This window comes from Macrobrachium nipponense, chromosome 45 (genome assembly GCF_015104395.2).
Source record: "Macrobrachium nipponense isolate FS-2020 chromosome 45, ASM1510439v2, whole genome shotgun sequence".
Lineage (NCBI taxonomy): Eukaryota > Metazoa > Arthropoda > Malacostraca > Decapoda > Palaemonidae > Macrobrachium > Macrobrachium nipponense.
In genome coordinates, this window is record NC_061105.1 from 47,788,126 (window position 1) to 47,802,151 (window position 14,026).

Sequence of the window (14,026 nt, forward strand, 5' to 3'; positions counted from 1 at the left end):
TTAACAACTAATAAAGGTTGCTGCTGTTCACTGATCATGTAGGTGACAAATGAGCCAACCCAGGGAACGGATGCCAAACACTTGTACTGTTTATATACTACAAATAAACATTACAGAAATCAGCTTCATAAATTTGTACAACCTTTCACTGTGAAACCATTTATGTTACCCAACTTACAGAACGTCTGCCAAGCAGTTTTAGAGAAGACGAAAAATGAGCTAAACAAATACACACAGAATACACAGATAAAGCATATATCAGACCTAGCTACAGCTACGTTAAAATGATCCCTGCCATGTTTCTTCCACGACCGGCCGGAGATGAGCATCCCCCTTCTCATCCTCGGTGCTGCAGTCTTTTAGGATTAAAAACAGTACTTGTCCACGGTGCTGCACGCCAGAAGGATTGATTGAAAGCAGTTCTCGTCCTCTGTGCTGCAGGACTCAGAACAGATCACTCCTCGGTGCTGCGCTCTGCAGGATTCAAAGCAGCTCTCGCCCTCGGTCCTAACTCCTACAAAGAGATCATAAAATAAACTAAGTCTGACTATGATGACATCCTATGCATAGAGACTTTTATAAAGCTCAGCACCTTCACAGGCTAGGGAATACGCATGTACAATTTCATAACCTTTTTCATTCTAACCAAAAAATCTGATAAATAACTTTCAGAAGAAACTACAAAGTATTACCAAAATTTCACCACATTTAAATTCGTATGGCAGAAAGATTAAAAATTCTTCTTGGGAGCTGTTCCACTCTGGACACTTACTTGATCCACCAAATTAGCTCTCTGAATTTCGGCATTTCCTGTTTACTTTAATAACATTGTCAGCAGTGACCATGTTATTGAGTTCTGATTTCATTACTTGCAACTAGATCACTCAAAAGACAGCAGTGACTATGATACTGAATATTGATTCCATTGCTTGCAAACTAGATCACTCAAAAGAAAGAAGGAAATAAACTCTCGCAATAAACCTGACCTTCCACGATTTAAAATTCTGAATGCCCTATACCAGCCCTTTTCTGGTCTGTTCTCGTTCCTTGGAACGCTTCTTAAAACTGACAAGTGTTGCTTGAAATCTTAAGGTGACAGCAAAAAGAACTACCTCCACTCTCCAGAATTCTCTTTACAATCACTATTTCTAAAATAAAAGACCCAGATTTTATTCAGGTTCATAAACTATCTCAGCAAATATTTCCAAGAACAACTCACCATGAACCAGGAACTGGAACTTCCACTCCCAAGACGTGATTCAAACTATGTAAATTCGACTCCAGAAACTAGAACTTCCACTCCCAAGACGCGGTTCAAACAATAAAAAGAATCCTTGCAAGAACCAGACATCGAAGCGAAGGGTATTTCATTCTGAAAGAGGCAGCATGAAAGAGGCAGCAATGTTAACATTCCAATGCCACTAACCTCTATACACGTCAATTATCCTATGATGTTCTTCAAAAACATAAACGTGAATGTAAAAGGAAAACGTTAGTTTTATTACATTTTAAATCATCTTTCGTATATTGTGCACATTTGGTAGTCTTTAAACGTGAATGTAAAAGGAAAACGTTGGTTTTAACACATTTTAAATCATCTTTAGTATATTGTGTACATTTGGTAGTTTTCAAAGACTAATTTAATGATAATTACTAGGCATAGCCTCCTGGTAAATCTTACTGAAACTTATGGACTAATTGTAGGGATGCTGTTAGAATTATCTAACTCAAATCAATTATAAGGCAAGTCTTTATACTTCAACTTACATGCACCATTATCCAGAACAATTTCTTCTTGGATTCGAATTTTAAATCCTTTAATTAATTAACTTTTTTCGGAAGAAAAAGAACACCCGTTCTTCTGTCCGACAGGTACCACAAGACTCAAGACTTTGTCGGATCAAAAAAACAGTCAACAACTCCGTTTTCTTTCACTTTGTCCGAAACTCTCGAACAACGTTGAAATATAAAGACGGGAAAGCAAAACTGTTTCCTTATAAGGAATACATTTAACATCAAATTAATTAATTCAATTAGAATACAAAAAGGGGAAAGTTAAGAATTTACATTTAATATTAACAAACGGCAAGCATTCAGTTTACTTTCCGTCCATAAACGAACACCAGAAATGGGGACAAAAAGTAAGAAAAAAAGTAAGAAACAAACTAACTAGTCAATTCGACTATTCTCCCACGAATGAAATTACCATTCTCCAATCGACAAAAGAAAAGTGGTTACACAAAGAACCATTTTGACAGATTAACTCGACCACAAAAGACAACTTTTATAAAACAAAACAAACCATTGTTTACAATCTACCCTCCCGAGCTAAACTTATTAGGTTTCTGGAGGCAAGAGCAGTACTACGGGTAGGCCTAGTAGATGTTTCATTGGGCAAAGATGTTCCAGTGTCAGGTATTTCATCTGTCTCCAAATCACTAATATTTTCTTCTTGTTCTTCAATTTGAACATATAAATTAGGATCATTAAGCTCAGAATATAATTCTAAAGGTATTAAAAAACTAACATTAATTTCACTTTCACTTTTATCAGGCTTAACAATACGAACAGTACGTGTAACACCTTCATTATCACTGAATGTTTCAACAATTCTAACCAATGGCCAATAAGTTCTAGATTTGGAAGGTAATTTAAAGAGAGCAATTTCCCCTTTTTCCCATTTTCTTGGAGGATGAAAAGAAGATCTATCCTTTTCTTTCAAACTTACTAAATATTCAGAAAGCCACCTTTCCTTAAAGCTTTCATAAAGTCCATCTCTAGTTTCCAAAGTACGAGCAAGGAGAGAAGAATACTCATCCTCCTCACCATACTCCCACTCAGGAACTTGTTCAGAATCACCAAACATTAATGAAGGAATAAATCTGCCAACCAAGAAATGATTAGGAGAAATTATATTATCTCATTTTCACAAGGCCTATTATTCAAAATTTTCTGAATGTCAGAGAGGAAAGTGACAAATTCAGAAAATGAAGGAGTAAATCTACCAAGAGTTTTAAAAAGGCAATGCTTAATAGTTTTAATTAATCTTTCCCAAACAGCACCGTACCACGCTGCGTTCACAGGGATAGTCTTATGAGAAATTGAAGCGACCCTAAACTTCTCCTCAAACTCAGAAGTAGTAAGTAACTGTTCAATTATATTACCAGCCTGAACAAAGGACTTGGCATTATCTGAATAAACAGCAACAGGAACACCAAACCTATTAGAAAATCTAATGAAAGCTAATATAAATTCCGAGGTTGACATAGACTGGACAACTTCCAAATGTATTGCTCTTGTATTGAAACAAGTGAAAATAAGAATGTACGCCTTAAATTTTTCTCCATTTTTCTCCCTCAACCATAAGTGGCCTGTATAATCCACACCAGTATGAGCAAAAGGCACACTCAAATTAACCCTGGAAGAAGGAAGCGAAGAAGGAGAAGGATACTTCACTGTGCTAGCATTATAACGCTTGCATACAATACAATCCTTAAGGACAGACAAAACTTCTTGCCTAGCCTTCACAATCCACAAACCATGCATGCACAAAAAACTAAGAGTGGATTGCAAACCCATATGCATAGACTTACAATGGGCATAATAAATCAACAACCGGGTCAAATGATGCTTCTTATCCACAAGAATAGGATTGACAATATCAAATTTTAAAGTAATGTTTTTGTCAGTCCAACCTTTAGTTCGCATTATATCATTATCATCCAGAAACAAATTAAACTGCCTAACTAAAGGTGGAACTTCAACTAAAGAATTTTTACTCTTTAGATAAGATAATTCAAGAGGTAAAGCTTCTTCTTGCATTAACCTTAGAAGGTAATTAGAAGCTGCCTTAACAGGGTCAGCTTGAATTTTCCTAAACTTAAATACAACAGTAAATACCTTAGAAACTACACTTATAAGTCTAGAAAAACTAGAAAAATTACTAATATTTACAAGAGGTTCCTTTTTAGGAAACATTAGAGGAGAAATTAAGTCACCCTTCACATTATCAGGAATACAACCCAAAAGACCCTTAGGCCACTCGTCAGGAGAATTCAACCAAGAAGGCCCTTTGATCCAAAGACTGAAATTTTCAAGAAAATGCTTACAAGTACAAGGTTTAGTAAGTAAATCAGCCTGATTGCTAGATGAAGGAATATAAGCTAATGGAACTCTACAAAATCTATCAGAAATCCTATATAACAGATTAGAAACTTCCTTCAACCTATTATTCACAAATGTGTTTCTCTTAGGAGCCCTATTAGTAAGAATCCAACTAAGAACTACTTGGCTATCTATAAAAAGAGTTATGCTTTCAATTTTAGTACAATTTAATAGATTATTTTCAAAAATAGTATCAAAACACTTCAAAGCTAATTGAGCAGCCAAGAGTTCTAAAGTCGGGAGAGTTTTCTCCTTAATAGGGCTAACCTTAGACTTAGCAAATATCAGAGAACTATGACCACCTTGCACAGCATACATAGCACAACCATAAGCTTCCTTCGAAGCATCTGCAAACAAAAACAGTTTGATAGGAGCATCAGTTTTATAAGTTTGTCTGGAAAAAGAAGCTTGACTAACCTCACTGTAAGAACTGCAAAATTTACTCCATAACTTAGCAATTTCAGCACTTGCTGTTTCATCCCAGTTCGAAACTTGCTGGCACATCTTACGAATACTAAGCTTGCCCTGCAGCATTATAGGTGCAAATATGCCAATAGGGTCAAAGACAGAAGACAAAGCTGACAAAATCTGACACTTTGAGGAAGCATCCTTGTTCAATTGCTTAACCTTTAATTGTAAGGTATCCTGGTTAGTCATAAATATATCCTTGAATCTTCATTTCAGAAAAAGCTACATTTTCATCTTCATCAAGAGTAGATAACAAAGCAGGACAATTAGAACTCCACTCCCGTAAAGGCAACCCCCCTGAATTCATAATTTCCTTAATAGAATTGATAATAAATGGTGCCTGGGCTCCCTGATTAGAAGAGAGCACCAAGTTAACCATATAAAATTTGTCTTTAATCACAGAAGCTACTTCGTTCCCTCTATAACTAGACAAATGATGTTGAATAATATAATTCAATATAAAAGGAGAACTTACAAATCCAAAAATTATGGTATTATACCTATAAGCAACAAACTTCCCATTTATCTTTCTAAAGAAACAAAATCTATTTCGATCAGACTCTAAAGATAACCTAACTTGGAGAAAAGCCTTCACTATATCAGCTACAACTACATAATCATTATTCCTGAAATACAAAACCAATGACAACACGTTGTTCATCAAATCAATACCAGGAAAAGCGACTTCATTTATTGAAGGAGCTTTTCCCCCTTTAAACTACAATTGAATACAGGATGGATTTTAGTGGTGGCATTTTCATCATTTCTTATGACAGGACGATGAGGAATGAATACTTGGCCTGCGGCTCTATTTTTAACAGGCTCAATAATGCCAAGCTCCTCCTGTCGATCAAAACTTCCTCATATTTAGAGGAGTTATTTCTGGAAAAAAAAAAAAAAAAAAAAAGTTTTCCCTTTCTAAATTTAAGGAGTAATCCGCTCAGCAACTGCCGCAATGAAATCTTTCAAATTGTTAGGGACTTTTTCAATTAAATCCTTTTTCCATGGTAACTGAACGTGATAATGTCCTTCATGAAAAGAAATTGATTTAGCAAATTCAGCAAATTGTTGGTCTTCATAAGGAAGGGAATTCTCATCTTTAATCCCAATCGATTCTAAGTTATAGAAATTGTCGAGTCCATACTCGACACAAGAATCAGGAAAGATATCATTCAATGGATGGAACTTATAGCCTACTGGATTAACTGCAAAATTTACTAATAATTTATGTTTTCCAAGTTGCTTAGGAGGAACAAAATCCAGAAGTCTAATCTTATCAGGCTCAGAAGTCTGTTTAATCTCCAAATTGGTCTATTTTCCAAGATTTTATTACTATCAATTATAGGACAAGACTACCTCTCTTATTGGTTTATCTCTAACACAAGGTTCATAAGAATCAATTTTCTCATAAAAAAGCTTCCTTTGTGAAGGATGAACAAAATTGACTACTGTACCAAATGGAATAACCCCATTGTCCAACTTAATTACTCTAACCTTAATATTAAATAACTCTACAGAGTCTAAATCTAACTGACTAAATTCCTGAAGGATATCATTCCCTAGGATACCTAATATATTTACAATTTCAGAATTCCTTCCTGGGTAATTATTACATACAGAATAACCTGCAGATTCCAAATTTTTTACTACAGAAGGCAACATAGGAATTTGGAGGGAAAGATTAAAATTTTCCAATGCAAAAAAAAAAGACAACTAGACTTTATCCCACAAGGCATTGTTAAATCAGCTACCAAATGAAATCCCTCACTAACTCTAGCTGGCAACCCAAAAGAAGAAACTAACCTAGATAAAGGAGCACCACAATAATCTCCTAATTTACAATCAACAATTGGTTTATTAATAACACTAAACTGGGCTCCAGTGTCTAATAGAAAACAACATTTAAAAGATTTCCTACCCCTACCAACTTTGAGTGTAATAAAGAGAACAAATATTTCAGACCCTGATTGACAACTTAATACTTTTTTACCAAAATCCTTAATAGCATGAGGACACATTGCTCCATGATGTTCAGATTTATTGCAAGAAAAACATTTATAAGGTAACAATGATTTATTTCCCGGACATTCCGAGGCCCTATGCCTATCACTCAAGCATTTAATGCATAAAGTTAGTTCTTCAGCTCTATTCTTCCTAGCTTGCAAAGTATCAAACCTAGTACATTTAGGAGAGTTATGACCTGTTTCTTTACAAAATTTACATCTACCAGAAGATAAAGGTTTACTGGTAAATTGAACTTTATTAGAGTCATTACTAGCAGTAGATTTATTACTATACTTTGATTGTTGGAAATTACGGTGTTTACCTTCATATTTAAATTTAGGTTTTGCACCAGAATTTTCATTATGACCTAAACTAAGGCGTGCAATAATACTCTGACAATTATCTAACAACTGGTTAAAATTAGGATAAGAAGATCCTGTAGTTCTAGAGAGTTCTATAAAAAAAATTTCTAGGAAATTTCTTATTTACAATTTTACTAATTAGCAATAGAGCAGCCGAATCGACTTCAATCAGATCTATACCAAGTCCCTTCAAGTCAATGAATTTATTATTCAAAGATCTAACCAAAGATTCTACTTCACTAAGAGATTTTACTTCAGAAGTGTTCAAAACTTCACCTATTACTTGATCAATTATGTTGTCTTCATCCAGAAAATTAAGATCTAATTGCTTAAAAGCCAAATCAAAACCCTCATTTACTGTAATGTTTTCTACTATACTTAACACTTCACCTAACAAATAACCCTTTAAATAAATAAACCTTTGAGCATTAGTTAAGTTAGGCATACCAGCCAAAGCATTATTAAAAGCCTTCTTAAAGTTAAAATAGGCAAATGGATTAACTGCATTGTTTTCAAACTTCTGAATTTGAATAGGAGGGATGAGGTATTTTTTACAATTTTACTAGAACCATTTGAGGAGTATTCTTACCTCCAAACAAATTATCAAATTTTACTCTAAATGCTGACAGAGTTTCTGTATTTCATAATGATATCTCTTTGCTGCTTGCATTGAACTATCTAGTTCATCTTCAGCAGCAATTTCACAAATGCTTGCGTCAAAATTCTCAACTATTACTAAATTAGCATCAATTTAATGAATAAATTCTTGTAACAAATGACTATTAATTTGATCGTCCTTTAATGAGTCAACCTTCTTAACATCAAGAGTTATTAAACCCTTAACATAGGCCCTCTTTTTAATTAACTTTTTTATTTCAGAATCAGTCATCTTGAACAATGCTATTAACCAATACTAAATTACCCAAAGAAAAAATCTAAACTTAACTTAATCAAGTCAATACAAAGCAAGTTATCATCAATTACTTCCTAATGAAAAAATACAGCATACTATGCTAACAGCAAAACTTAGGCTAGCCTACCTCAAACTTTATCAATAATAATTTAGATTACACTTAACATCAGCTAGGCTAATCAACAGGTTATTTAAATGAAAAGGTTACTAACTTAACCTAAACTAACTTAATCTAAACTTAAATTAATACAAGTATAAATAAGGACCAATGCTGCTCCTTTCCTTATAAGGAATAACAACAGTATACAAAAAATCATAACATTACAAAACCCAGATGAGCCAAAAGAAACGCACAAAGATGCAACTAGGCCTAGACCTCTTAGGGTTAACGAAATACCACTCTACGTCATCCTTGATGTTTTCAAAGGTTGCGGCCCCTTTACAGATGTAATTAAACCCGTCACATTCTCTTAAGCTCAACTCGGACAACCTCCGCACCCAGCTATGCCCAATAACAAGTGTCATAGCCAAAAAAAACAAAACAACAAGACGAAAAGTAAACTGAAATCTTACGGAGTAAAAAAAAAAAAAAAAAAACAAAAAAAAAAAAAAACAAGTCCTTAAAATTCGAATATGTTAGAATTATCTAACTCAAATCAATTATAAGGCAAGTCTTTATACTTCAACTTACCTGCACCATTATCAAGAACAATTTCTTCTTGGATTCGAATTATAAATCCTTTATTTAATTCACTTTTTTCGGCAGAAAAAGAACACCCGTTCTTCTGTCCGACAGGTACCACAAGACTCAAGACTTTGTCGGATCAAAAAACAGTCAACAACTCCGTTTTCTTTCGCTTTGTCCGAAACTCTCGAACAACGTTGATATATAAAGACGGGAAAGCAAAACTGTTTCCTTTTAAGGAATACATTTAACATTAAATTAATTAATTCAATTAGAATACAAAAAGGGGAAAGTTAAGTATTGACATTTAATATTAACAAACGGCAATCATTCAGTTTACTTTCCGTCCATAAACGAACACCAGAAATGGGGACAAAAAGTAAGAAACAAACGAACTAGTCAATTCGACTATTCTCCCACGAATGAAATTACCATTCTCCAATCAACTATTTCTATAGATGCCTTTCCAATTATAAACCTCATAATATTATTATTTCTCTCTATTAAGCATAGCGATATAATTGTCTCTAGACCTGTCGGACGCAATAAAATGACCACATGTCAAAACTAGTTCTAGATCAAATTGCACCCTCTTAATACTTGCAAAAAAAAAAAAAAATAATTACTCAACCACTGTACAGCACCTCCAATATTATATTTCAGGTTCAATAAATAAAAATTCATATTTTAGCGAAAAACCCGTTATCGTGTATAAAAAAGGGGAAACTGCAGATTGTATGTAAACTAAAAACTGTGGATAGCAAGACAAAGACAACCATTTAGAACCGACGCCAGCCACTAAACAACAGACAGTAACATTAGAATTTAGAGAATAAAATTTTACAATAAACAGGCACCGTACCATACCATGATTGAATCATAAATTTACTCGAGACTAAATACATTAGGTTACAGTACGAGAAAAATGTTACAGCAATACTAAGAAACAAATCAATCACTGTCTGTCTCGTTAATAGGCGGTAGACTTTTCTGCTTCTCTCACTTTATTAAGAATTTTCTCTCATTCAGTATCACAAAACACACTTAATGCCTTACTACAGTAGTTTTTGAATAAGCTTCTGAGTTAGGGAATATTCAGCAAGTACTTTATATACACATTAACACAGAAATCTGACTGTCAACACATTTGTGAACAGCTCCCAGTAAGGCTGGTTGGAAATTGATTTACAGCCGAGAAAAGGCTATAGGATACACCCACTTATCTTCAATATTGTCTCGTCTCAACTGGACTTTTCAAGGTATTTTTTATTTGCCTTTCGATCATGGCCAAGTTTAAACCTGTTTTATAATCTGAATCTGAAGGTAAGTGGATAATAGCTAAGCTCGCTCGCTCTCTCTCTCTCTCTCTCTCTCTCCGTGTGTGTGTGTCTCAGACGTAATTATGATAAAATGTATTCCTAAAGAGATCTGATACCAGTTTTCACAAATAACCTGAAGGTTCAACAATTCATAAACTAGAGATAATCTACCTGCTTTATTAAGTGTAAACCCTCAAGTACTATTCCGTATCATAGCAATTACTTCAAGCTTGAAGGTCCCTTCACATGTCTCTTTTACCATCACTAACATGAACAAACATTCTTATGAAAAACCATCCACTTTCAAAGCAAGCTGCCGAACACTCGAATAACCACATGATTAGTCAGCCCGTTTATTTCTGCTAAAATAATGTCACCCGAAATCTTGTATATTTAGTTAAACACATTTATTAGTCTATGAAAAAGGGACCCCAAATACCCATACATGTATCAAAGTAAGTTTCAAAACACATTCCAATACACCGTTCGTGCGCACTCAACAGAGATTTCAACGTCTCGTTGGAAATAATCTACGAGGTTTATTTCGGTTAAATTAACCACAGCGCAAGAGAGAGAGAGAGAGAGAGAGAGAGAGAGAGAAGAGAGAGAGAGAGAAGAGAAGAGAGAGAGTGGTAGTGTCATCTAAGAATTTCTTTATAAGGAATAAAAGCTGGCACAAAGCTTTATAAATCTTGCCACAAGAAATATCACTCAGTCTTAACCCCAAAAATGTAGTTTTAGAACAAACAAAAACATTAAAAGACACTCTTACTGCGTACGTATGACAGAAGAGAACATGAAAAGACCCTAAAACAATGACTTCTGTTTTAACAAAAATTCCATCTCAAATGAACCTACCAAGGGCTTGTGAGATGGACAGGGCACGTAACATGTATATAGAAGTGCAAACTACCATGGATGAAGTATACAGAGGGATAAAGCCAAGGAAAGAATATTTATTGTGTTTCAGACACTTAAAGTGGCTTTACCCAGTGGAATATTATGTGCGGTACCCATCCAAATTTTAAAAATATAATCCAAATAACGACTCACCAAAAAAAAAGACAAAAAACACAATAAAAATAACGACTCACCAACAAACAAAGCTAAAAACAACAAAGTTCATATCACATAGCAATGAAGAATGAGGAAAATCTGAAGACAGAATACACATATTCAGTTACCTAAAATCCTAAGGATATATTCACTTCTCCCAGAATCAGTATGAAGTATGATTACCTATTGTGATCTATAAAAATCCAAGTGAATTTTCAGAGAGAAAGAGAAAGCGCTTCTAAGAAGTCATGCAAGCAAATGTACATGCTTTGTGACCTACAGAAACCTGAAATAATAATCATATCTGAAAATCTGATATTTCACTCGGACTTCTATAAACACCTAAACACTTGGAAGGAAAAATTTGTACTTCAAAGCTCAATGCAGTCATGAACAGCAGACTGGAACTAGCCCATATAAACTCCAATTACTCCAGACTAGACTTTGCAACAAACCTTACCTGTCCGGTGCAAATAGCACATTGTGAAATCTACAACGATGCGTACAGACAAGGAACCACATGCTCCAGTGACATTTAAGGGGACAAAATCCTTTGTTATGTACCAAAGCCAGACTTCCACATGCAGGAGCCACTAACCAGGAGACACTGCTTGTATTTAAACTTACAGAAAATATATTACAGTAAAGATACTCAATTTATGCCTCACTGAGAACCACCACAACTGACTGGGACAGTTTTCTTGAACTAATGTGTCAGAAGTTCAGAACTTGTGCTAGAGGAGACTAGGCTTACAAAATATCAAAAGATGGTAGATCTACTATGAGATTCAGGGTCTCTGTAACACGGTTTTTTGGACTTTGCTCCTTGTCAAAGCATCGGATGTAGCTGAAAGTTGACATATGTATATTTTACAACCACACACAAATTTTGTCAGCATTGTCAATAACCTAAACCCGATAGTTTTAATTTTTATAGAGTAAAAATGAACTAGCCGACGCCATTACCAATGATTACGAGCCAAGAGTCGAAAAACATTCATTATGTAAGCAAGGTAAAACAAACACCTTTCTGACTAAATGTTGCCCCGCCCATCCACCAGACAGAAATGCCATCGGCTCTGAAACCCAAAGACTTTATGAATGGCGGAACGATACATAGATGTGGGTGCTAGCGTAGTAATACTACTGTAGCAGTAGTGCCGCAACAGTATAGCAGTAATATACATGAATTAAACGTTTAAAACCAACTGCTGGGATCCTTGAGGATCATTTAGCACTTCTTACAACTACTCGAGAAATGAGTTTTTATAGCCAGAAGTTCAAATTTTCTAATCCAACAATGCCCATGGTAGCCTTCATGTTATCCGGAATTATAACGAGGCGAAAGTGGGTGGAGCCTCATGAAGTCACCATTCTGACGATAATTATTGGTGAAGGTTTAAAGCCAATATACGGTACCGGCTATTTTTTTTTCAGTAAAATAGGTAGATAGCCAATAAATAAAAATTGCTTGACATTGGATTATAGCAGTTACAAATCATCTTGTCTACTATGTTTTTGGTAATTACCAACTATTCCCTACAATCTTGTCAATCTGATTGTGACCTATAAAGTGACTGTAATTTCTTGGAAACTTATTTTGGGAGTTAGACTAATAATCGAAGTGTTTTTGTATTTATTAACATATTTTGTTGGTTTGTTCATTATGACAATTATCAGTGGGGAGGTTCCAGAGTTCAGAAAGGTGTACAGCTTTGCTTGTATTTAAATTTGTATGTCATTGTTGCCAGAGGTTTAGCCTTCGTTACGTACAGCCATCATCCATCGAGAAAGAGGGAAGAAATGATGTCATAAGTTACGTAAACGAGTGCGTTCGAAACCTTTTCTCTGAGTAAGTTGGCCCGTCTTCAAAAAAAAGGTCACTTTTACATTATAAGTACAAATTTATTCAACCTACGTAGTGCAGAATACACTCAAAATTTATGTGTTGATATAATATGTATTCTGAATAAGCGTTATATTTATGAAATGCATAGATAAAAAGTTATTGCGAAAAAACCGTGTTACAGAGGCCCTGAATCTCATAGTAGGGTACCTATCCGCGGCGGCCCAGACTATGGCAGTTGCGGTTTTTCTATGCAGTTTTACCTCCTGAACAAGAATTTTAAGCAATATTTATTCGGAAGACTGTAATTAACCCCCAGGGGCCAGTACTAAACACGGCGAAATACATTGGACGCCCCAATCCCTAGTGGATGTCGTATCCGCGGTTACGTTTCTTGCAGGGTAATTCTACAGAATAGTTCCACACGGACTGCAAGGAACGTAACCGCGGATACGACATCCACTAAGGATTGGGGCGTCCAATGTATTTCGTCGTGTTTAGTACTGGCCCCTGGCGGTTAATTACAGTCGTCCGAATAAATATTACTTGAAATTCTTGTTCATTAAATAAAATAACATAGGAAAACGCCAATTGCCATAGTCTAGGCCACTGCGGATTGCTTCTGTAGAAATACCACAATATACATGACTGGTAACATTCAGAAACCTTGCATCTGCAAATACTAGTTAATTTATTTTCATATCCAAATGAAATCTTAAAAACTCAAAACATTCCAGCCCTGCACGTAAGTGTTAATTTGACATGACAGAAGCTGAAGTGTTTTTATTCGGGAAATACAACAAATTCCTTATTAAATAAATGAAAATAAAACGAGCATAAAAAATTTCAGTCATTAAGGAGTGAGGAGTAGCCCCGAGGCCCTACCATCCTTATTACATGCAATGAAATACATTTTGTCACAGTACTGATCCACCACGTCTAGTTTTAGCCATGAACCCACTGGCTGCCAGCCCCACCGGTCACCCAGCAACTATGAGGATAATTCTCTGCTTAAATCAAATCACTAGTGGCAGACTAATTTTCTAAGGAAACGCGCACAATTATCTCCTAAATGAATGAAAGGAAGGCCTATGAAACACACTAAAGGGCTGACTAATCAATAAGGGATAAAGTTCGACTCTATGGGCTACAATCATCCATTTATACAGCTATAACATTTAAGCCTATATTGATCATAATCTTAACAAC

At 35.1% G+C, this 14,026-nt stretch overlaps 1 long non-coding RNA gene across 2 annotated transcripts in view; it reads right to left on the reverse strand.

Moving 5' to 3' along the window:
* The window catches only part of LOC135214498 (uncharacterized), a 346,832-nt gene that overhangs the window by 329,016 nt on the left and 3,790 nt on the right, over positions 1-14,026 (reverse strand). Inside the window, exons 2-3 of one of the 2 annotated variants that reach the window (XR_010314381.1) lie at positions 1,220-1,372; positions 124-514 (exon numbers count right to left, since the gene is read on the reverse strand). This is a non-coding gene — a long non-coding RNA (uncharacterized LOC135214498). Of the gene's footprint in view, positions 1-123; positions 515-1,219; positions 1,373-14,026 lie in introns of those variants that run through there. The other variant, XR_010314382.1, reaches the window with a different exon arrangement.